The sequence below is a fragment of the Acinonyx jubatus genome, chromosome B3 (genome assembly GCF_027475565.1).
Source record: "Acinonyx jubatus isolate Ajub_Pintada_27869175 chromosome B3, VMU_Ajub_asm_v1.0, whole genome shotgun sequence".
In the NCBI taxonomy this organism is placed as follows: Eukaryota; Metazoa; Chordata; class Mammalia; order Carnivora; family Felidae; genus Acinonyx; species Acinonyx jubatus.
Window position 1 is genome coordinate 43,685,445 of NC_069386.1, and position 23,751 is coordinate 43,709,195.

The 23,751-nt window shown below is 38.2% G+C and overlaps 1 long non-coding RNA gene across 2 annotated transcripts in view; it reads left to right on the plus strand.

Annotated features, from left to right (window-relative positions):
- The window catches only part of LOC128315931 (uncharacterized), a 122,814-nt gene that overhangs the window by 19,898 nt on the left and 79,165 nt on the right, over positions 1–23,751 (plus strand). For both annotated transcript variants that reach the window (XR_008299143.1, XR_008299144.1), the window contains exon 2: positions 4,712–4,807. This is a non-coding gene — a long non-coding RNA (uncharacterized LOC128315931). The remainder of the gene's footprint in view (positions 1–4,711; positions 4,808–23,751) is intronic.

Here is a 23,751-nt window from a genome sequence, read left to right on the forward strand (position 1 = left end):
AATATTTCTTGATACATTGTAGGTCTCCTCTGCCTCCACTCTCTTGATTTACTTCTGTGCACCTGATGCTCACTCCCTGGTTCTCCATGGTTGTGAAACACTACCTCCCAGGGGATGAAGCTTGGTGGTTATGGCTGCCCATGACCATGGACCAGCTGTCTGGATTTGAGTCATGCTTCTGTCTCTTACTTGCTGTGTGATGTTGGCCATGCTTTTGATTTAACCACATTTGAGCTTATTTCCTGATCTCTAAAACAGGGATAATGCAGTGATAGAGTTTCGATGTGATGATTAAAAGCCATAACTTAATGCTTTGGTAATAGCATTACTGTGTTGAGGGATGACCCCACGCATACCGAGGCAGTGGATCAAATTTATTTAGTTTATTCTCTGATGCTTATTTAATGCTTTCCCTACTCCCTAGGAGAGGACTCTTGGAATTTTGCCTTTTCTCATGGGATATCTGCGCTGTACAGTATTGAAGATTTCAAAGCAAAACAAAAGAAAAACAGTGGACAGGATGGTACTGCCACAATTTGCAGAGCAGTAAATGTTTTGAAGTAGACTTTTTTGGGGGGTGATGGGGAATGCCATGTCAAAAATAGTACTACCTCTTAGGTGGTCATGCATTCCAACAATGTGAGGAGAGGGATATGTGTAAGCAAGTGTGTAAAGCACTCATGAACTTATCATTAGAATCTCCCTTCCTCTTTCCAGGTTCTTCCATCTTCCTTTCACCCCACTTTTGGAATGCATTTGGAATAAATTGAATCTATATTTGTATGGGGCTCAGGGAAAATAATTTTACTTCAGTGTACTCACTAGAGCTGCTCATCCTCAAAGTTCTTTCTATCAGTTGGCAGTATTTAGAATGTATGCAAACGTTTGCCAAGATCTTGTTGTGTTTTTCTACATCCAGAACTATTTATGCAGCTAAAATGTTAAAGTAAACATTAAGGAATGAAAGGAAGATGAACGTATGTAATTCCAGCTGCTTTGTCCTGATGACTTTAAGGAAAATGGAGGCTCTGTATATTTGAGCCTTCGGTACCACTTCAGGACCTGCTTGCTTCATCCCTTTTGACCTTCCTGTACCTGTGCAGCAGCCAGTGGTGCAGCCCTCCTTTCTCTCCATCTATTCTCCCACCAAGAAAACAACCCAGGGTCCTGAGCAGCTATTTAGAGTCCTTGTAATAAGGATGAGATTCCTTAGATTGTCGCAGAGCAGGTTTTGTTTTTTGTTTTTTTTGTGTTTTTTTTTTTTTTTTTTTGGAGGATGGGGTTGAGTGAACGGATAATAGCTGCATTGCAAACACTAAGTTGATATTGCCCATCAAAGCTTAACTGAAGGATTTACTCCAAATGCTTAGAGGATTCTGTACGTTTTTGCATTTATTAAAGGTACATGAAATCAGGACCATAATTTGGTCTATATAATTTTACAACTTTATGGAAATAACCACATTGTTAGTACCCAGTGAGAGACCCTTCTGGTGTTGATGAGACTCGTGCCATCCCTTCAGTGATTTGCTGCCCCTCTGTCTGGTTGACCCAAATGATCAGGGATGACATAGACACCTAAAACCAGAGATAACTTAAGAACTCCCCTATTGCTATGAGGTTGTGTCTTCCCTCACTGTACATAAAAAGACAAACGAGCTGATGGTTTCTCTGGTGGTTTTCCTTCTTTCCACTTGGGTTTAGGCTAATGAGCATCAGATGGCTGCTTCCACAGAATTTCAGTGCTAAGTGAGCCATTAGATGCTGACTTGGACTCCTCTCTCTACTTTTATTTCCCCTCAGTGCAAGAATACCCTTCTCCACCAATACCTCTGCTCTTCCTTGTGAATTTCTTCCTTAGAAATTCCTGATATAAACCAGATTCTAGCAGATCATCATAGACCCCCTCCTTCTTGCTCACCTCAGCATGGAACAATTCACTAAATATTTTTGGTTGTACCTCAAATCTCTCCAGATTGCCTCTCTCCCTTGTCCCCACATTCCTTGCTCTTCTGGAGTCTCCTACTGCTATCCCCCTCCAGTCTCCCTGTCAGTCTTGTCCCAAACTCCTAGAATGAACTAAACAGTGCTAGCATGCATAACCTTCATTGCTTCTCAGAATTGAGTCCAAACTCCTCTTTTATCATGGGATAAAATATTTTTATTGTTCCTCCCTTGCCTGCCTCTCTAGCTAAATCCATTGGCCTCTCAAAATCAGCTGGAATGCATTACTTTATTCTCCCAAATGGAGCATAATCCTTAATTTTCTGGGCCTTTTTTGTGAATTCTTCCCTCATGCTCTGTCTGGATTACTATTCTCAGCTCAAAACTCACCTCCTCCTTGAAGTCTTACCTGACCCCTCAGGCAGAGTTGACTCTTCTCTTCTTTTGACTTTGTATGATAATGTTAAAGCACTGGTAGTACTATATTGTACATAATTTTTAAGAGCCGTTTTTTTCTTTCACTTTCATAAGAATACATTTTAAACATATTTTTATAAACTGGTAGCATACATACCAGAGTGTTAAATATATATGTGCAGTTTAAAGAACAACCACTATAAAATCAGACACTTAGGTGTCTATCACCTAGCCTTAGATACAGGACTTTGCCAATCCCCAGAAATCCCCTTTTTGTCCCTCTCTGGTCTCCTGGGCTTCCCCCATCTCCTATAGGTAATGAGTATTTTGAATTTTATGTTAATTATTAACATGCTTTTCTTTGTAGTTTTTAAAAAATGCCACATGTGTGTGTGTGTGTGTGTGTCTATTCCTAGGCAATACATTATTTAATAGGGTCTGTTTTGAACTTTATATAAAATGGAATTGTTCTGTGTCTATATATGACTTCTTTTATTATGTTTATAAGATTTTTTGGTTATGTGTTGTCATGTTTCATTTTTTCATGATTGTATAAATTACCTTTTACAAATACATCATTTTATTTACCGAATCTATTGTTAATGACTTATTTCTAGGTTTTGCAGTTATGAACAAGGCTTCTGTGAACATTTTTGCTCATGTCTTCTGGCCCAGAGATAGGATTGGCATTAGAAATATATACTTGGAAGAAAGACATCTGGGTAGAATATATATGCAGATTTACCTTTAGCAGACTTTTCCAAACATTTGTCAAAGTAGTTGTGTCAGGGACTGTATCTTTTTTATTTTGCTTTCCCTAATACCTAAGATAGTGAATGCCAAACATAGTTGCTCAATACATAACCATTGAGTGAAAACAGATGATAAAGTAGGTGTTATGCCATAGCCCTTGTGTATGAATAGCTCTGGGAAATAAAGTCAAAGAAAAGACCTTTTCTACCCCCAGCTTGATCTGATAGAATAGGGCTCTTAGCCTGGTATAGTATGATACGTTTTAATAATGATATAGATAGGAGTAATATAATTGTAATGTCCCATACCACTTTTGAAAGGATTCTTGGAAAATGAAGTTGAAATTATGACTGTAGCAGGCAGAAACCTCAGAGTAGAATGGGTTTCCAACTGCAGTTAATAATCTTTTCCCAAATTACAGAGGAGCTAAATTTTGGGAACTAACCTGTCTTGTCATGTGCGTCTTTCTCCAATGCATCTTCTGGAGTTTGGAGATGGGTGTAAACACCACAAATTTCGAGAATGGGTGTAAACACCACAAATTTATAATGCTACACAGAGAAAGACACAGATGGACTCTCTGAGTAGCAAAACACTGCTAAGCCCTGTTAACAACATGCAGATCATAAATTGGGATACAACATGAATTTAATTGTGTTCCTTGAAATACCTCTATAAGGCAATATTTTAGGGATCCCTTCTCTTATCCAAGACTTATTTAATAAATTGATTCTTTTAAAAAATCTTATTTAAAAATAAATTGAGGTTTATAGAAGAGTTGCAAAGATGTAGAGTGCCTGTATACCCTCCACTCAGCTTCTGTTGATACTAACAACGTCTTATACAACCATGATATAGTTATGAAAACCAAAAATTAACACTGGTGTAATACTAAGAATTAGATTATAGACTTTATTCTGATATCACTAGTTTTCCACTAATGCCCTTTATCTATTCAACACACAATCTAGAATACCATTTGTATATAGTTGTCTCCTCTAATCTGTGAAAGTTTTTCAGTTATTCCTTGTTTTTCGTGATGTTGACCTTTTTGAAAAGTACTGGTTAGGTATTTGTAGAATGTCCCTCACTTTGGGTTTGTCTGATGTTTTCTCAGGATTAGACTGGATTATGGATTTTTGGGAAGAACCTCACAGAAGTGAAGGTGTCCTTATAACATTGAGTGAGGGGTAGATGCTATCAGCATGACTTACCATCAGTGAACCTACCTTGATCATTTATTTAAGGCTGTATCTGCCAGGTTTCTTTGCTGTAATGTTAAAATTTTTCTTTTTCCTAAGTCCAGCCCATACTCAAGGAGAAAAGAATTAAACTCTACTTCCTGGAGTGAGGAATATCAAAGAATTTATGGATATATATTAATACCACCACAATTATTAATAAATATTTTGCAAGATACTTTGAGGCTATGCAAATATCCCTTTTCTCTAAATTGGTTTATTTAAGTCAGAAAATAGAACAATCAAACCCTAAGAACAGAAATCAATTAAAAGAAAATTGTGACAATAAAAGTCCCCCCCCCCTTTTTATTTTTTTTAATCAGTGGGTAATACCAGCTAACCCACTGTATTTTCAGGCCTTTGCTGAAAAGGTTTCTCATGGCTTAATAGTTGAGCAGCTGAAACCCATGTAATAGGAGGAGTGTACCAAAGAACGATTCCTCTATATCCAGGTCTGTGGATTACCTGTACCTCCTCTTACTTAATTGGCATTGATGACATCCATTTGCAATATTATCTATTTTGAGATATTGAGAGTTGGACCTTATTTTTTAACAGAAATATTAAGTAGCAAGCATGCATAATTTCTTTAGACAGAGCAAGAGGTAAGCATTTCATTTCCCTGTATTTGTCTTTTGTTGCAACTTGCATTAATTACCATTTGGGATAAGTTTCTCAAGGCTTTGGGGTGCCAGGCCTTATGAATACTAGTGTATTCATTAATTAATGAATCAAGCCTATATATTTTTTCTAAGTGAAGAAAATGGACAAGAATACCCCCAATATACAATTGAACTTTCTCAAATGTTTCCTGGCACAAAGGGAAACTTCATATTGTAGGTTGTGTGTCTTCACTTTAATGCTGAAGAAAAGTTCTAAAATAATCTCTTTTTGCCCAAATTTCATTAGGTAAATTTTAGAAAAGTACCTAAAATTTTTTGGGGGGTCCTATATTGAGTGAAAATGAGGAAATAAATAATTCAAGAACATTTCTTAGGCTTGAAGGACTTGTGATTTCAGAATGAAAAGAACCTAGTACCCACCAAAATGGATGAAAATAGAACCATACTAAGGGACATCGTGATAATACTTACGAGCTCTTGGGACAAAAAGAAGGGCCTAAAACTTCCAGAGACCAGGGTGGGTGGGAGTTATATACAAACAGTCAAGAATCCAAATCACTTGGGACTTTGCATGTGCTCCCCAACTAGAATTCTAAACGTAGCCAAAATAGCAATGAGGTATAAGGGTTGAACAAATAACATTTTTCAGACATGTAGGGCCTCAAATGTTTTATGCCCCCTGCAGCTTTTTCTCCTAAAGCAACCAGAAGAAGTGTTTTATGAGAACAAAAAAGCAAATTCCTAATGATGAAGATACAAATTTTAAGAAAAGGAGAATTAGATTTAAGAGAGAGGTGAAGATAATTTTTGGGATGATGGTGGAGGGAGATTCCTGAATGAATCTATGAAGCAGACTAAGAGAACAACCAGAAGATTGGAGCAAGTCAGAAAGTTCAGGAAGAGATAATTCTAAAAGATAAAATCCATAGTGTTTGTACTGAAAGGAAAAAGAGATAATCAGGGGTAAGTCTGAAGATAAAATAGTGAGAGCTTATAAAACAAACAAACAAAAAGTAAACCAAACGAACAAAAAACTAAGCAAACCAGAAAACTAAGCAAAACAAAAAAAGGGAAGTATTAACTCTAGGGGAAAAAAAGTTGTATGAGAAAGAAAAAAAATTGTGGTATACTTCATGGCTTAGCAGTGAATAACATCCACATAATCATCATAATACAAAATTGAATAAGGATCAAACCAAAATTATGATAAAAAATGTTGGAGGCATAGAGGATTGGAAAGCCTGCCCTTGTGTGGTATGTATGAGTTGGGATAGAGAGAATGCAAAATGCCAGTTTTCTTTTTGATTGTAGTATAGTTGACATATTAGTTTCAGATATACAACATAGTGATTTGACAATTATATACATTACAAAATAGGGTACCTGCGTGGCTCAGTCAGTTAAGTGTCCGACTTCGGCTTAGGTCATGGTCTCGTGGTTTGTGGGTTTGAGCCCTGTGTTGGGCTCTGTGCTGATGGCTCAGAGACTGGAGCCTGCTTCAGATTCTGTCCCCCTCTCCCTCCCCTGCTTGAGTGTTCTGTCTCCCTCTCAAAAATGAATAAACATTAAAGCAATTAAAAAAACCCAAAATGCTTACCCCAATAAGTGTAGCTGCCATCTGTCACTGTACAAAGTTATTGCAGTGTTATTTACTGTGTTCTTACTATACTTTTCATCTTTGTGACTTAACTGTAACTGGAAGTTTGTACTGTTTAATCTCCATCTATTTTACCCATCCACCCACCACTCCTCCTTCTGGCAACCACTGGTTCTAATATTTATGAGTGTGTTTCTCGTTTTTTATTTCTTTTCTTCATTTTGGTTTTTAGATTCCACATTTAAGTGAAATCACATGGTATTTGCCTTTTTCTTTCTGACTAATTTCACTTAGCATGATACCCTCTAGGTCCATCCATGTTGTTGTGAATGGTAAAATTTCATTTTTATGGCTGAGTAATATTTCATTGTTACATATGCCACATCTTCTTTATCAATTCATCCATGGATGGACAGTTAGGTTGCTTCCATATCTGTGCTATTGTAAATAATGCTGTAATAAGGGCTGCATATATCTTTTCAAAGTAGTGTTTTTGTTTGTTTTCTTTGGGTAAGGAGGGTAGTAGGTCTTGGGGTAGTTCTTTCTATTTTTATTTTTTTGAGGCATCTCCATACTCTTTTCCATAGTGGCTGCACTAATTTGCATTGTACCAACAGTGCATGAAGGTTTGCTTTTCTTCACGTCTGTGCCAACACTTGTTGTTTATTGTCTTTTTGATACAGCCATTCTGACAGGTGTGAGATGATATCTCATTATGGTTTTGATTTGCATTTTCCTGGTGATCAGTGATGTTGAGCATCTTTTCATGTGTCTACTGGCCATCTGTATGTCTTTGGTAAAAATGTGTATTCAGAGCCTCAGCCCAATTTTTAATTGGATCATTTGTGTTCCTTTGTTTTGTTTTGGTTTTTGGTGTTGAGTTGTATTTATAAAATACCTGTTTTCTATAGAGGAAGTCAGCAGGTAATACCTACAATTAAAAACTCGAGGAAAAAGTTTATACTTGCTATTAGAGATAGGTATCAAAATAAGTAATAAAGGTGCTTTACTGGAGTGGAGGAGAGGTCCATGATGACTAGTCTTTACAGAACTTTTTGCCTTTTTACACTTTTTGCATATATAGGTAATTTTGATTAAGATAAAAACAACCATCAAAAAATATTAGAAATGAGGTATCCTTAGTTGAGATGGCAGACTTTCTTAATATCTGACAGGTTGTTTGGGGGATGATTAAAAATATGTTCAGGAGTCCTATTGTCTTTCCTTTTCCAAGGTTGTAGAAGTCAATTTGTTTGATGCTGAACATATCTGAAATGATTAAATTGATTTCCCTTTGCATAGCTTTTTTTCCCCCACCTAAAGCAATTTAGAGGATATGGTTAGTTGGCCCAGGCCTTTTTCCTGCCTGCTCCTGGTAACATCACACCTTCTCTTTTGGGAAATGGCTTTATTTCCACTTCAGCCAGTACTGATGGGTGCGTACAGATGACCAAGCCTGACCTGATTCATCATCATTCATTCTCCCTCTGGTTATACCACTGGCCTAGGAATGGGAACCTAACTCACGTTAGGTCAATCAGGATACTTTACTGTTCTAACTGGAAGTGATGGAGAACAGTAGGGTTTTATTTGTTTGTTTGTTTTTAGTATAATTTGTTGTCAGGTGGGCTAACATACAGTGTATACAGTGTGCTCTTGGTTTTGGAGGTAGATTCCTGTGATTCATTGCTTACATACAATACCCAGTGCTCATCCCAATAAGTGTCCTCCTCCATGCCCATCACCCATTTTCCCCTTTCTCGCCCCCGCCATCAACCCTCAGTTTATTCTCTGTATTTAAGAGTCCCTTGTGGTTTGCCTCCCTCCCTCTCTGTTTCTAACTATTTTTCCCTCATCCCTCCCCCCATAGTCTTCTGTTAAGTTCTCAAGTTCCACATATGAGTGAAAACATATGAAATCTATCTTTCTCTGACTGACTTATTTCACTTAGCATAATACCCTCTGGTTCTACCCACGTTGCTGCAAATGGCAGGATTTCATTCTTTCTCATTGCCAAGTAGTATTCCATTGTGCATATAAACCACATCTTCTTTATTCATTCATCAGTTGATGGACATTTAGGCTCTTTCCACAACTGGGCTATTGTTAAAAGTGCTGCTATAAACATTGGGGTACACGTGCCCCTATGAATCAGCCCTCCTGTATCCTTTGGATAACTTCCTAGTAATGCTAATTTCTGCATTGTAGGGTAGTTCTATTTTTAATTTTTAAGGTACCTCCATACTGTTTGCCAGAGTGGCCATACCAGTTTGCATTTCCACCAGCTGTTGGTGGGAGCAGGTTTTTAGTTTAGTTTTTTTTTTTTCAGTCTTGTCCACATGCTATAGGGATGTAAGCCTGAGCTGCCTGTAGCTATATTTCCAATGTGTGAAGTTAGTTCTTCAAATAAATTGAAGCAAATATGCAGGCAGATAGAGAGATGAGGAAGACTGTGGGGCATGGAAGAAGTCAGAAAGGAGGAGTGCGGAGGGACCGAAGACCTCTGAGCCTTTGCATCCAGCTGACCTAGCTCCATCCCTGCCCTTTTTGTCATTGGAATTCAGAAGCCAACAAATCTCTTTCTTTGTTTGATAAAATTATTTAGAATTGGGATTTTTGTCACTTGACAACAAAAAGGTTCAGGCTAATGTGAGTAATTAGCATGTTTTATAGCATTAGGCAAGAAGAATTTTTTCCATGTTCAAGAAAGAGAGCATACAGACATGCCTATTACCCTCTGCTTAATTTTTTTTTAAACAATTGGGATTATATCATTGAAAGCTAAAGACTCTTAGATGGGATTGAAAGTAATCTGATGGTTTGACATTTGAAACCCAGAACTGCTTTGGATCAATGCCAACAATAAGAAATCTTTAGTTTTATGACTTTTGCTGAGATAACTTTGATTCCTTTCAAAATTGTAAGTTACACATTTTATATTGAATCAGAAAGTTTACTTAAAGAGTTAAAACCCATATTTAAGAGTTTAATTATGATCTTCTGGACACTGTGTTAGGTTGGCACTTTGGGGAAATGCAGAATAAGTATGATCGATGCTTTCATGTTGCCTAAAATCAGTGAAAGATCATGTAGACTTATGAAATATTTAAGTATTACATGATAAGAATTATAGGCACTCACCCAAGAGAAAGGAGCCATTCTCTTGATGCAACTTCTAGCCAGGTGAGTCTAGAACTTTCTTAGAATTCTCTCCATTATATAGACTAATCATTTTTTCCCTTCTTTCCTTGAACCTAGGCATGGAGTAAAGGACTTTGGCTATGAATGAGAATAGAGCAGCAACTCTGCTTTTTTAGGTTAGGTTGTAAATAAACACCCTTGGTATAAACGTGGAAGCTGAAGAACTCCATTGCTTTGTTAGGAAGGAAGTGAAAAGCTCAGCTGTTCTGTGGGCCAGAAATGCTGAGCCGGCAGGTTCTTCAGCACAAGGGAAGAAACTGCTTCGCAATGGCTCCATGCCTCCAGGGTTGCCCTGTTCTCATCAGATGCTTTCCCTGTTCCTACAGGCAGGCATTGCCCAGAGGAGGAGGGGATGGCAAGGTGCCAGCTGTAAATAATGAATAGCACCCTCATTTACATTCTTTTTTAGTGGTGCCTGTTTGCACACAGCATTGCAGGAATCTGGAGCCTGAGGAAATATGACTTGGAGCTTGCTTGGGCTCCCTCCCTCCAGTGTGCCTAGTTCAGGAAAAGACAGAGCTCTGTCCGTCAGACCATCTGGCTCTCTTGAATGTGCTTATTAGTAACAGTGGAGGTGGGTCTGTTAGCTTGGGACAGCATCTCTCAGACAGATGCTGAGTTTATGTGTAAAATATGGCTTCCAGCCAAAGCACTAATCATGATCGCCTCTGAAGTGGTTCCAATCGTCTGGATGAGGCACTCCGGCTCTTATGTTGTTTGTACAAGCTGGTAGTTAGAGGTGTTGTGTACAAGATATTTGTAGTCATAATTTCTCCAAACAGGTTAAGGCAAACATTATGAGAATCAGCATATTAATGTGCTGTGTTTCAAATTAGAATTATAAACACAATTTCCTCATTGGAGGCCTAATCTGCTAGGAAGAAGCCAGATGTTTAATGTTGAAACCATTATTTAGGAAGACCTATCAAAGTAAAACAAATTGTTGTTGTTTATGTGTAGGGAAAAACCTGCTTGATGGAAGGGATCTCAGAAAAACTGCTTTGAGAGGATTCTTGATCATGTTGAATTTCCATACATTTCTTTCTGCTGCTCAAGAGCAAGGGTTTATTTTAGAAACATCATTTAGCAAATAGGAATTCTGTCCTCCTAGAAAAACCTACAGGCCAGGACAGTGCATTTCCCGGTGAAGAGGGGGTAACAGATGTGCTGCAGTAGTAGTTTGGAAACAGTTTAGTCTCGGAGGGTTTTTGTTGTTAACTTTTGATATTAACTCCCTCTTTGTGTTGTTTCTGAGGTAAGAGTCAGAAGCAGTGTTTGGTGATGGTTGACATATGTGTCTTCCACTTGTCTTTTGAGCTGCTATGTATAACTGGCTCCCACATTCCTATTGTTCAGGTGTAATCATTCCATTTGGCTCCTTCTTATCTTTAAGGGATTGCAACCCCACACCCTTTGCATTGGTCTGTGACTGTATCTTTCTTTCCTCTTCTCTCTTCTCCCTCCTTCCCCTCCTTATTCGATTCCACTTTCTCATGTTTCCTTCTTTCTCCCTTTCTGGTAGGAAACACATGTTAGAGAATATATCCAGTTGCTCTGATGAGCACACCAAAAAAATCCCAGGAAGAAGCACAAAGATGGGCATTGGAGATGGTTTTCTAAAATTTGATGACATCATGTATTTTGTCCTAAATATTCTAGATACCGCCACTACTATTCTTGAGTTGCAATTTAGTCTTTTTCCCAAAGTTTTCTTTGTTGCGGTATAAATTTTTGGATTGTCCCAAGTCTGTTCAGAGTACACAAAGCTGTTACCTAGCAGATTAACTGAGGCCATTTTGACATGCTTACATTTTTAGTCCTTACAACGAGAGGAATAGCAGCTTGAAGTGGTTAGAAACCCTGGGAGTTGGAGGCTTCCCTTCTGCTGGATTCTACAATTTGGGAGCTGTCAAGTCCTGATGGGATCCAGAGAAGGCAGCACCTCATCTGAAATTTTTCTATAAAACCTGGAGGATGCATATGCCCCGAGAGCTCATTTGCCCTCTAACCTTTAGCATTATAAGGGATCAGAAAGAAATCATCCCATAGAGATGAGAATTTGTTGTTACTGAACATGTTTTGATTTCTGTTAATACTATCTCATTTTCCTCGAAATAATTTTGATTTTTCCTCCTAGTCTGTTCATGTTCCTCTGTTTCACTCATTCAGAAGCACTTGTTAACCTTTACTTATTTGTATCTTCTTTTTTATTCCACCAAGTCCTAGAAGGGACATGAAGTAGAATCTAACTCATTTGCCCACCTTATACTTGAATTCTCTGAAGAACGTCCTCTCATCTACGGTTTTCTGTTCTTGCTCATAGTTGGTCATATCCACTGACAAAATGCTTTAAATCTTCCAGTCCCACCTATTTCACCTCTGGGTTATTCTGATTTTTAGAATATCCTTTTTTGTGTGGGCTTTAAATCTGTTTCTTGGCAACTATCACTCATTAATATCTGGATCGTTGTGACAAATGAGGTAATGGATATAATATACTTAGCATAGTGTCTGGCACAAAGAAAGAACATAATAAAAGATAACTGCTTTTATTCTTGCTACTGTTAGTTCTTGTTTTGCTCCTTGGAGTTGTATAACACAAACCAGTTCCTCCATTTGGAATTCCTTCACACAATTGAAAACAACTATTGTCACTTGTTGACCTAGCTCCCTTTCCCATATTTTAAGCTAAATATTCCCACTAACTTGCATCACTCCTCACATGACTAGGCTTGAGTTTCTCCACTTGCCACTTGCCTTGAACAAGTTGTAGTTTCTTGTTCTAGATGTAGCTTCCAGAAGTGAAAGCAATATTCACGTAAGGGGTGGGTGTGGGTTGGGTTCTATAGTATAATAGCTGTTAATGAGGCCTAAGTCACATTATCTTTTCTGGCAGTTATAGTAAATTGATGATTAGATTTATTGATGAGATCTCTTAAATTTTCCTTTGACAGGATAAACCTATACATCTACAATTTTTTTATGTCTGCAATTTTTTCAACCAAAAGTAAAGACACTTCTGTTTATCATAGCTAAATACCATCTTAGGAAATAGCTGCAGCTCATATTCTAGCTCTCAAAGACCTCTTTTGGTTCCATCCACATTGCACTTTGCTATTGGATCCACAGAAATAGTTTTCTTGGCTTATAGTTTGAGTTTATGTGGGGAAACCCTGGATTTCTGCAAGATGATATCTTAACTTGGGCTGCTATAACAAAAGGACCATAGACTAGGTGGCTTATAAATAATAGAAATTTATCTCAAAGTTCTTGAGGCTGGAAGTCTAAGATCTAGGTACCATCATGGTTGGGTTTGGTGAAGCCCTCTTCTAGGTTGCAGACTGCTGACTTGTCATTGTATCCTCACTTGACAGCAGAGAGGGAAGGAAGCTATTTCATGACTCTTACCAGGGCATTAATCCCATTCATAAAGGCTTTCCTCTCATGAATTTATCTAATCCTAGTTACTTCCTAAGGGCCCCACGTGCTCATACCATTACATGGGAGCATAGGGTTCCAATATCAGAATTTTGGGAGACACAGACATTCAGTTCATAACAGATGAGGAGACTGCTAGAGCATTCACTAGAAAGGAGAAGGAAGAGTCTGGGTGAGCAGGATTGTTCATAGTGGCAGAGTTAGATTCCACATTCAAGTAGAGTGAAATCGGAACAAAGAAATAGGTAAACACAACAGATTCAATGACCATGAGCATGAATTTGGAGACATAAAAACTTGAAAATAACCCAGCTACTCTTACGACATGCAGTCACAAGCGTGGAATTTAAAGGATCATCCAGCAGTTAGGAAAAAACTTATCATTTTCCCTGGAGGAGTTGTTATTGTAATCAGATGGGATCATAAGGGAAAGAGCTTAGCACAAAGCTTGAAACTTAGTAGGGAATCAATAAAAGTGGGTCTAGGGGACATGTGTCCTCTTTGGGTCCTTCTGCATCTTGATTTTGGCCTTCATCTTTTTCTTTTCGGTAATTTTCTCTTAGGTGATTGCATCCAATCCATTATCTATTTTTATTCCTCACATTTTTCCATCTCTAGCCTATCATTTTTTTTCTTTTTTTTTATACCCCCCCCCTCCAACCCATCTCTAGTCTGTCACTTTGTGAACAAACCCATGTTTACGCTCTCCTTAACCTTCCTGACTTTATAGCCTTTAATCTTTCCCCCTTTGATTCTTCATCTTTCCAGGCTGAAGTGCCCTCAAATTTTTAGTCCACCAAATTCCCAATCCTCTCCCTCATTCCAGTGCCCCTCTCAAGACTTAGTCTAGCTCTCTGCCCTACTTGAAGAAGGACTTCTTTTTGGGTTTGGCATATGTTACCTGCTCATCTTCCCTGGCCTCATGATAGTCTGAGACTTCATTTCTTCATCTGTAAAGTGGGAAATAAAGCCAGTAACCTCATAAGAGGGGGTGGTAAGATTTGAGTAAATTGATGGATATGAATTGTCTAATGCAGAGGAGTGAGGCATGGAGGAGTCTCAGAGATGTCGTGGTTAAAACCATCATGTTCTTAATTAAATTTCCTTTTAAAATTTGACTTAGAAATAGTATGAAATATGTTGGTTTCCGTTACACTTGCACTTAGATTTCCATTGAGAAACACAAGAATAGTTTTTCTGTTAACAGTTAAACCTGTTTTATTTTAAATTTTTATTTTTGAGAGAGAGAGAAAGAGAGCAAGCAAGCAGGGGAGGGACAGAGAGACAGAGACAGAAAGTCTGAAGCAGGCGCTGAGCTGCCTGAGGTGGGCCTTGAGCTAACAAACCCGTGAAATCATGACCTGAGCTGATGTCAGATGCTTAACCGACTGAGCTAACAGTTTAACTCATTTTAGCTTCATGGTAACATGCTTTTACTGCTTATGTGGAAAATTGTGAGGGAGAAAGCTCTGATGAAATCATTCACTATGTCCTACTCTCTAAACCATTAAACCATTGCTTTGGAGGTTGACAGCTGCCAGGAGCAGGACTTAAGCATTCCATGAGCTCTACAGGAGCACACCTTTAAAACATGCTGAATTTTATGTCATTTGTGAACCTTTGTACTATTAACAAGAGTGATGGTGATGATGACTTCCATTTTTGAGCCACTTACTATGTGCCAGATACTATACTAGGTCCTGGAGTCAAAAGACTAAACATGGCAGTCAAAGATTAGAGACAGTCTATACATAGAACTCCTACCCCTCGTCTGGGACTTGGTAGATTTCCCGTAAATATTTGAAGGAAAAGAATAAGTGATGCTCAAAGAGTTTAATTGACCTCCAAGGAGGTCTTTTGGATTCTTGAAAAAATAATGGCTTTTATAATTGGAGGGTATTATGCTAAGTGAAATTAGTCAGGAAAAGACAAAAATCATAGGACTTCACTCATATGAGGACGTTAAGAGGCAAAACAGATGAGCATAAGGGAAGGGAAACAAAAATAAAAACAGGGAGGGGAACAAAACAGAAGAGACTCATAAATATGGAGAACAAACTGAGGGTTGTGGGAGGGGGGGATGGGCTAAATCGGTAAGGGGAACTAAGGAATCTACTTCTGAAATCATTGTTGCACTATATGCTGACTAATTTGGATGTAAATTAAAAAAAAATAAAACAAGTTAAAATAAAATTTAAAAAAAGGCTCAAAATATCCCCATACCATACCAAATTTAGGTCCTAGGGAGTGATAGGACTTCTGAGATTCTATTGCATCTGGGGCCTGTTCAATTCAAAGAAGTTTACATGAGCCTGACTTTGGGTCCCTATTCATGAGTTTCTTCACACTTCTCCTAGATGGCCCACACTGTTCCATGGAGCATGGCTCTAGACAAAAACTGGGAAAGTGTGTTAGAGGAAAGAGATAGCTAAGGCAGTAGGGCCTTTAGTTCTCTAGAAGTGCCAGACAGCACTTAGGAAGACACTGCTTTTCTCCTTCGGTTTCTTTTTTCCTAGTTACTGGCTTTTAACAAATACATCTTTTTTTGAGAGAGAGAGAGGGAGAGAGTGCACATGAGCTGAGGAGAGGGGAACAATTGCATCTTAATTGTCAGACAAATAAGCTGTTTTCAAATTGTTTTGAAAATAGGGTTGTCATTGACAAACCAGTTTTGAGGTCTCTCTTCTATGTTGTAATAAAACAGTACTAGCGCTGTAGTCACACTGGGTGTGTGTGTGTGTGTGTGTGTGTGTGTGTGAGAGGGGTGGTATATGAAGTACAGTACATTTGGTAAACATTCTTGATTAGCTTAATGGATGCACAGTTCTTTGTGGCATTAATTTCAGTTTTAAATGATACTTGGTGGTAAATATGTTAAGTACATTAACTCTTGCTGCCTTGGTATCCATTTGTTAAATTACCTATTTCCTTGCACCTGAAGGCCTCTGAGTCCTAAGGAAGTTAATGCCCCCATTGAAAGTGAGCAACTTTATTCCTGAGCCTTCCACATTAGAAGGATCATCCCCAATGTTTCTGAATTACTTAAGGATGTGAAAAATATCTTTATTTTCTATTTGATGACACTTCTAGGTAATGTGAGGAATTATAGAATAATACCTTAGCTTGGAGAGGATTTTACTCCAAAATAAAATCAAGTCAGATTCTCAGCTGTTGCCTGTTAAGTGCCAGTTTGACATTTGAAATGATCTCAACTTCATGATTTGGAGAACCCCACAACCAGCAACTATAACTTTCATCCACTCAAAACCCATTTGGTCATGACTCATAAAGGAGCTCATTTTGTTGGGGAGGATTGAATTGGAGCAATCGGGGATGAAAACATAAGACCTAATGATGGAGTATCTGCTGTGCAACTTCAAGGTCCAAATTTGTGTTCACTTTAAAATAAACACTCTTACTTTTATGCCAGTTTTTCTTAAGAAATGTAGGATGGAATAAAAGTAATGTTTAGAAAAGGTAGAAGTAAGATTTATAAATATTCTTTGGGTCTTAGGACTTCATGTTGTCTGTTGGCCAACCATAATGTGCTGAGCTGGGTCTTGGTTTGGTCCTCCGTGGCAGTATGACCTTGGGAAAGTCAGTCAGCACTTTTTGGCCAGGGTTTCCTCAATTACACAAAGAAGCTGGAAACTAGTACCTTTGTCAGAACACTGGTACGATTGAGTAGGCTTCCCTATGTAATGAGATTAACATGCAAAAGAACAGGTTGGGGTTCACTTTTAGGAAAACCTAGTTGGAAAGTGGATTACTGTGAAGCTTATGGAACTTAAATGTCAGGATTCCTCACTTGCACACACCCTTAGTTAAAAAAATTTTTTTAAAGTTTATTTTTAGGGGGTGGCAGGGAGGGAGAGAGAGAGGGGGAGAGAGAGAGAGAGAGAGAGAGAGAGAGAGAGAGAGAGAGAGAGAGAGAATGAGAATATCCTAAGCAGGGTCTGTGCTGTCAACATAGAGAGTGACGTGGGGCATGATCTCTCAACCTTGAGATCATGATCCAAGCTGAAATCAAGAGTGAGATACTAAACTGACTGAGCTACCCAGGGGCCCTGCACATACCCTTTTAAAATATTTTCTTTTGTACCTAATTTTGTATTTATTACGTTTTCTTAAACAGAGGCTCCCAAATTACAGATTCTGATAAAGCCTGGATTCTCCCTTGTCGAGCTTCTTCATAAGTTTGTTCCGTTATTCTTCGTGCTTGTGCAGACTCCAAAATTCATCAATTAAAAAAAAGGCTTTTAATGACTGCTAAAAATAAGACACTGTATTTTAAAGCATTTGCGTAATATTTGTTATCATAGAGCTCTCATGCAGGACTTGTCCAGAGGGAGAAGAATTAATTTGCCTCAACACATAAATATATTTTTAAATTTTTTGTCATGTTTATTTGTTTTGAAAGAGAGCAAGAGAATGCATGCACATGCATGAGAGCGAGGGAGGGGGAGAGAGAGAAAGAAAGAATGAATGAATGAATGAATGAATAAATAAATCCCAAGCAGGATGCATACTCTCAGTGTAGAGCCTAAGGCAGGGCTCCATCCCATGACTGTGAGATCATGACCTGAGCTAAAATCAAGAGTTGGGCGCTCAACTGACTGAGCCACCCAGGTGCTTCATGTCTCAACACATACATTGAACAATGGATTTATTTCTGCTAAGGAAAGCAAGGGTGTAGAAGCTTTCTTGATGGGATTGAATGATTTGTAGACAGGTCCATTGATGAATCACTTGATGTAAGTGACAATCACATCACTTAGTTAACATCACATCACTTGATATTAGTGACAATAAACTTGCTGAAATAAGATACATAGTCTTTTGTGAATGCCTCTGATATTAATCTCAGCTCATGAACATTTTATTATATTTGATTAAATTGGTCAGTTTGTTTTTTGCAGTCATGGTTGTCTGTTGGACTTAGAAAGCTATGTGTCATCTTGAAGGGTAGGAGAGGTATGGGCCATTCTAACTGGGATGAGAAAGAAAGATGTTCTGACAGGTGTCGAGAGGTTGTGAGTGGAACTAAGAGAGACATGGTATGCAGGCAGACCATGACTGTTTCTTCCCAAAGTATGCAGACTTTTCTTAGAGGGAGGAAAGAGTTCAGGTAATGAGGCATTAACTGAGAGAAGCTTTTTATTTTAAGGACAGCTCTTGCCAAAGGAGGCATTCTGATTAAGGTCATACATACACACTCACAGATTGACAGAGGTTGAGTGAGTGGAGGTTGAGAGAGAAAAGACCCTGAAAGACTGAGGAAATTGAAATGGAGATGAGAAAAAAACAGGGCTTCTTCTCAGATGAAAGCAACCAAAACTGAGGCTGATTTTGAAAGAGAAGGAAAATAAAACAAAGATGCCACTTGATTCAGAGACTAATTTTACTAAGCCGAAAAGCAGAGCAGTAGCTATGCTTTTGATAGGGATAGAAAGAGCTCAGTGAGCAATGGGCAGGGGACAGAGCCACGCACGGGTGATCTTCCACAGGTGGCCCAAGTGGCTGAGACAGCTTGTCTTGGGAAGGGCTGGAAGCAGGACTTGACCAGCAGTGGGGGAGGTAGGAGGAATTGATGCTGGACTAGTTAGGGCTGACTAGGCTGTAAGCCTGTGTAAAAGAAAAACATCTTCAACATAACTAACTACTTTAATTGAGAATTTGAAAAGTGCTCTAATGCTTTATGGTTTCTGCTTTGGAGTGATTCATATTATTTACTAGTTATTAAGTGTTACTGGTTTATTTTATTTTTTTAATTTTTTTAATGTTTATGAGAGAGAGAGAGAGAGAATGAGTGAGAGAGAGGCAGAGCAAGAGAGGGACACAGAATTGGAAGCAGGCTCCAGGCTCCGAGCTGTCAGCACAGTCTGACGTGGGGCTCGAACTCACAAGCCACGAGATCATGACCTGAGCCAAAGTCAGACACTTAACTGACTGAGCCACCCAGGCGCCCTGAGTGTTACTGGTTTATTAACCCACAGTATGTTTTACATTTTATTGGCAACAGTAAATACTATGACTCTTATTTTTTTTATTGGTGCATACACTTTACATTTATCATGTTAGAGGGTTTTCTTAATAAAGTTACACTTAGAATTGCTTAGTAACAATGTACTCTGAGAGGCAGTGAGATAAAACTCTTGGTTGGGAGAAAAACTCGGTTATTTTATTGATAGTGCAGGTGATGGTGAATGGATGCTACTGGCTCTTGGCTGGCCATGGTATAAAATCACTTGAAGTCTGGATCCATTTTCAATTCCATAATTACTTACTGAGTGCATCCAGTGATGGGCTGGATTGATTTTACAATCTCTAAGAACTGATTATGTGCATCTCTTCCCAACACCACTTTCAGTGACATCATCTTGGTTACTTGAAATTGGCCACAGTGGGCACGTTTACACCATGGAACCTGGCTATCCCTATGAATCAAGAGTTTTCCCCACCTCTGGAGAACTGGTTGTTCACTGTTTTCCAGCGCACATCCCATGTGCAGGGCAATGGGCTGAGTACTGCAGGGCAGTTAAAATGGGAGTGAGATAACATCCCAGTCTGTAAGGATCTTTTAATTTGTTGGAAGGAATTGATGATGATAACAATAAGTATTTATTGATCACTTACTATACCGTTAGAACTTTACAGGTATTAGTCCATTTAATCATAACCAAAAGGGGTGGGGGGAGGTTTGAACAAATTAATTCCATTAGTTTACTGTGGAAAGCAGTGTTTTATCCTAAATGTGTGTCTGTAATACTAAAATTGCCTGTCTTTTCACACCTTCCCCAATTCTAACATTTTGTGAACAATCTCATGTTTATGCTGTCTTTGCTCTTTATGAATTTAAAGCTTTTGGTCATTCCCCTTTCATTCTCCATCTTCTCAGATCTCAAGCTCTTTAGCTCAGGCAGTTTAGACAGGCTCCCTGTCCTCTCCCACAATCCAGTCTCCCTTCTCAGGACTCTTTATAGCTCTGTGCCTTCGCATATATGCATGTATGTATGTTTTTATTTTAATTCCTGTTAGTTAACATACAGTGTTATATTAGTTTCAGGTGTACAAATAGTGATTCAGTACTTCCACAAAACACCCAGTGCTTATCAGAACAAGTGCACTCTCTAATCCCCATCACCTGTTTTACCCATCCTACCCCCCCCCCCCCCCCGTAACCATTAGTTTGTTCTCTGTAGTTAAGAGTCTGTAACTTGGTTTGCCCTCCCCCTCTCATTTTTCCCTTTGCTTTTTTGGTTTCTTAAATTCCACCTATGAATTAATTCATACAGCATTTGTCTTTCTCTGACTTCGCTTAGCATTATACTCTCTAGCTCCATCCATGTTGTTGCAAATGGCAACATTTCATTCTTTTTTATGTCCAAATAATATTCCATTATGTGTGTGTGCACGTGTGTGTGTGTGTATACATATTTTATCCATTCATTATTTTATAGACACTTGGATTGTTTCCATATTTTAGCTATTATACATGCCGCTATAAACCTAGGGATGCATGTATCCCTTTGAATTAATGTTCTTGTATTCTTTGGGTAAATATCCAGTGATGCAACTGCTGGGTCATAACATGGTTCTATTTTTAACTTTTTTAGGACCTCCATATCATTTTCCACAGTGGCTGTACCAGTTTGTATTTCCACCAACAGTGTACGAATGTTCTTTTTTTCTACATCCTTGCCAACAACACCTGTTATTTCTTGTGTTTTTTATTTTAGCCATTCTGACAGGTGTGAAGTAATAGCTCAGTGAGGTTTTCATTTGCATTTCCTTGATGATGAATTTTATGTTGGAGATCTTTACATGTGTCTGTTGGCTATTTGAATGTCTTCTTTAGAGAAATGTCTATTTATGTCTTCTGCCCATTTTTAAAATTGGCAACAAAAGGGTTCAGACTTACATGAGTAACGTGTTTTATAGCATTAGGCAAGAAAAAGGTTTTGGGTGTTGAGTTTGGTAAGTTCTTTATAGATTTTGGATACTAACCCTTTACTGGATATGTCATCTGCAAATAGATTCTGCCATTCTGAAGGTTGCCTTTTAGTTTTGTTGATTGTTTCCTTTGCTGTGCAGAAGATTTTTATTTTGATGTAGTCCCAATAGTTTATTTTTGCTTGTGTTAGGGAAAAACCTTGCTTCGGAAGGCACATCTAGACATATCTAGAAAGAAGTTGCTACAGCTGATGTCAAAGAACCTACTGCCTGTGTTTTTATGGTTTTGGGTCTCACATGTAGGTCTTTAATCCATTTTGAATTTATTTTTGTGTATGGTGTAAGAAAGTGGTCCAGTTTCATTGTTTTGCATTTTGCTGTCCTATTTTGCCAACACCATTTGTCTTTTTCCCACTGGATATTCTTTCCTGCTTTTTGGAAATTAACTGACTATATAATTGTGGGTTTATTTCTAGATTTTCTATTAAATTTCATTGACCTGTGTGTCTGTTTTTGGTCCAGTATCATACTGTTTTGGTTACTATAGCTTTGTAAGGTAGCCTGAAGTCCAGAATTATGATGTCTCCAGCTTTTCTTTTTCAAGATTGCTTTTGCTATTTGGGGTCTTTTGTGGTTCCATACAAATTTTAAGATTTTTTGTTCCAGTGTGGTGAAAAATGCTGTTGGTATTTTGATAGGGATTGCATTAAACCTGCAGATTGCTTTGAGTTGTATAGACATTTTAACAGTGTTCTTCCAACCCATGGAACATCTTTCCATTTCTTTATGTCATCTTCATTTTGTTTGATCAGTGTTTTATAGTTTTCAGGGTTCAGGTCTTTCACTTGTTTTGGTTAAACTCATTCTTAGGTATCTTATTATTTTCGGTGCAATTATATATGAAATGTTTCTTAATTTCTCTTTCTTTTGCTTCATTACTGGATTATAGAAAAGCAATAGATATCTGTACATTGATTTTTGGATCCTATAACTTTGCTGAACTAATTGATCAATTCTAGCAGGTTTTGATGGAGTCTTCCAGGTTTTCTATATAGAGTATCATGTCATCTGCGGATTGTGAAAGCTTTACTTCTTCCTTACCAATTCGGATGCCTTTTATTTTTTTTCATCATCTGATGGCTGTGTCTAGGACTTCAGTACTATGTTGAATAAAAGTGGTGAGAGTGGACATCGTCTCTTGTTTCTGACCTTAGAAGAGATCTCAGTTTTTCTTCTTTAAGGGTGATGTTTGCTGTGGGTTTTTCAATTGTGGCCTTTATCAGATTGAGGTATGTTCCTTCTAAATCTACTTTGTTGAGGTTTTTATCATGAATGAATGTTATACTTTGTCAAGTGCTTTTTCTGCATCTGTTGAAATGATCATATGGTTCTTACCCTTTTGCTTATTGATGTGATATATCACATTAATTTGTGAATATCGAACCACCCTGGCATCCCAGGAATAAATCCCACTTGGTCATGGTAAATGAATTTTCTTAGTATATTGTTGGTTTCATTTGGCTAGTATTTTGTTGAGAATTTTTGCATCTATGTTCATCAGAGATACTGGTCTGTAATTCTCTTGTTTAGTAGTGTCTTTATCTGGTTTTGGTGTTAGGGTAATGGTGGCCTCATGGAATAAATTTGGAAGTTTGCCTTCCTTTTCTATTTTCTGGAATAGTTGAAAAAGAATAGGTATTAACTGTAGAATTTGCCTGTAAAGCCATCTGGTCCTGGGCCTTTGTTTGTTGGCAGTTTTTTGATTACTGACTCAACTTCTTTGCTGTCTATCAGTCTGTTCAAATTTTCTATTTCTTCCTGTTTCAGTTTTGGTAGTTGATGTTTCTAGGAGTTTATCCATTTCTTCTGAGTTGTCCAATTTGTTGGCATATAGTTTTTTCATAATACTCTCTTAGAATTGTTTGTATTTCTGTGGTCCTTTCTTGAAGAACTTCTTTTTTTAAATGTTATTTTTGAGGGAGGGAGGAAGGGAAGAAGTTGGGGGGGGGAGAGAGAGAGAAAACAAACATGAGTGAGGGAGGGGCAGAGAGAGAGAGAGACAGAGACAGAGACAGAATCCCAAGCAGGGTATGTGCTGTCAGCACAGAGCCTGATGTGGGGCTCAAACTCAGGAAATGTGAGATCGTGACCTGAGCTGAAATCAAGTCTGATGCTTAACTGACTGAGCCACCCAGGGCCGCTTGAAGGACTTCTTGTTGAGAGTGGTTGGTGACACCATAGTTCCTTTGCTCATTTTGAGATTGACGTTTTGAGGTGATAATATGATATTCATATATTTCCTTACTCATAGAGCGTCTTTAATATATCTCTTAAGAAGGAAGGACAGGAGATAATAATGATCATATCTTTGGCGAAAAGGTTTTCAGAAAAAGCCTTTATAAATGCTTCACATTCTTGTGGAATCCAAAGTCCTACAGCAGAAGAAAGGGCTTTGGGAAAATGATTTTCACGCAAGCTGTCTAGTTGAGAAAGGTCAGCAAAGTCAGTACTTGCCTAGGCTTGTACATTGAAACGTGGCTGAGCGAGCCACTAGGAGGAGTTCTTTCCGTGTGTAAATCTGCAT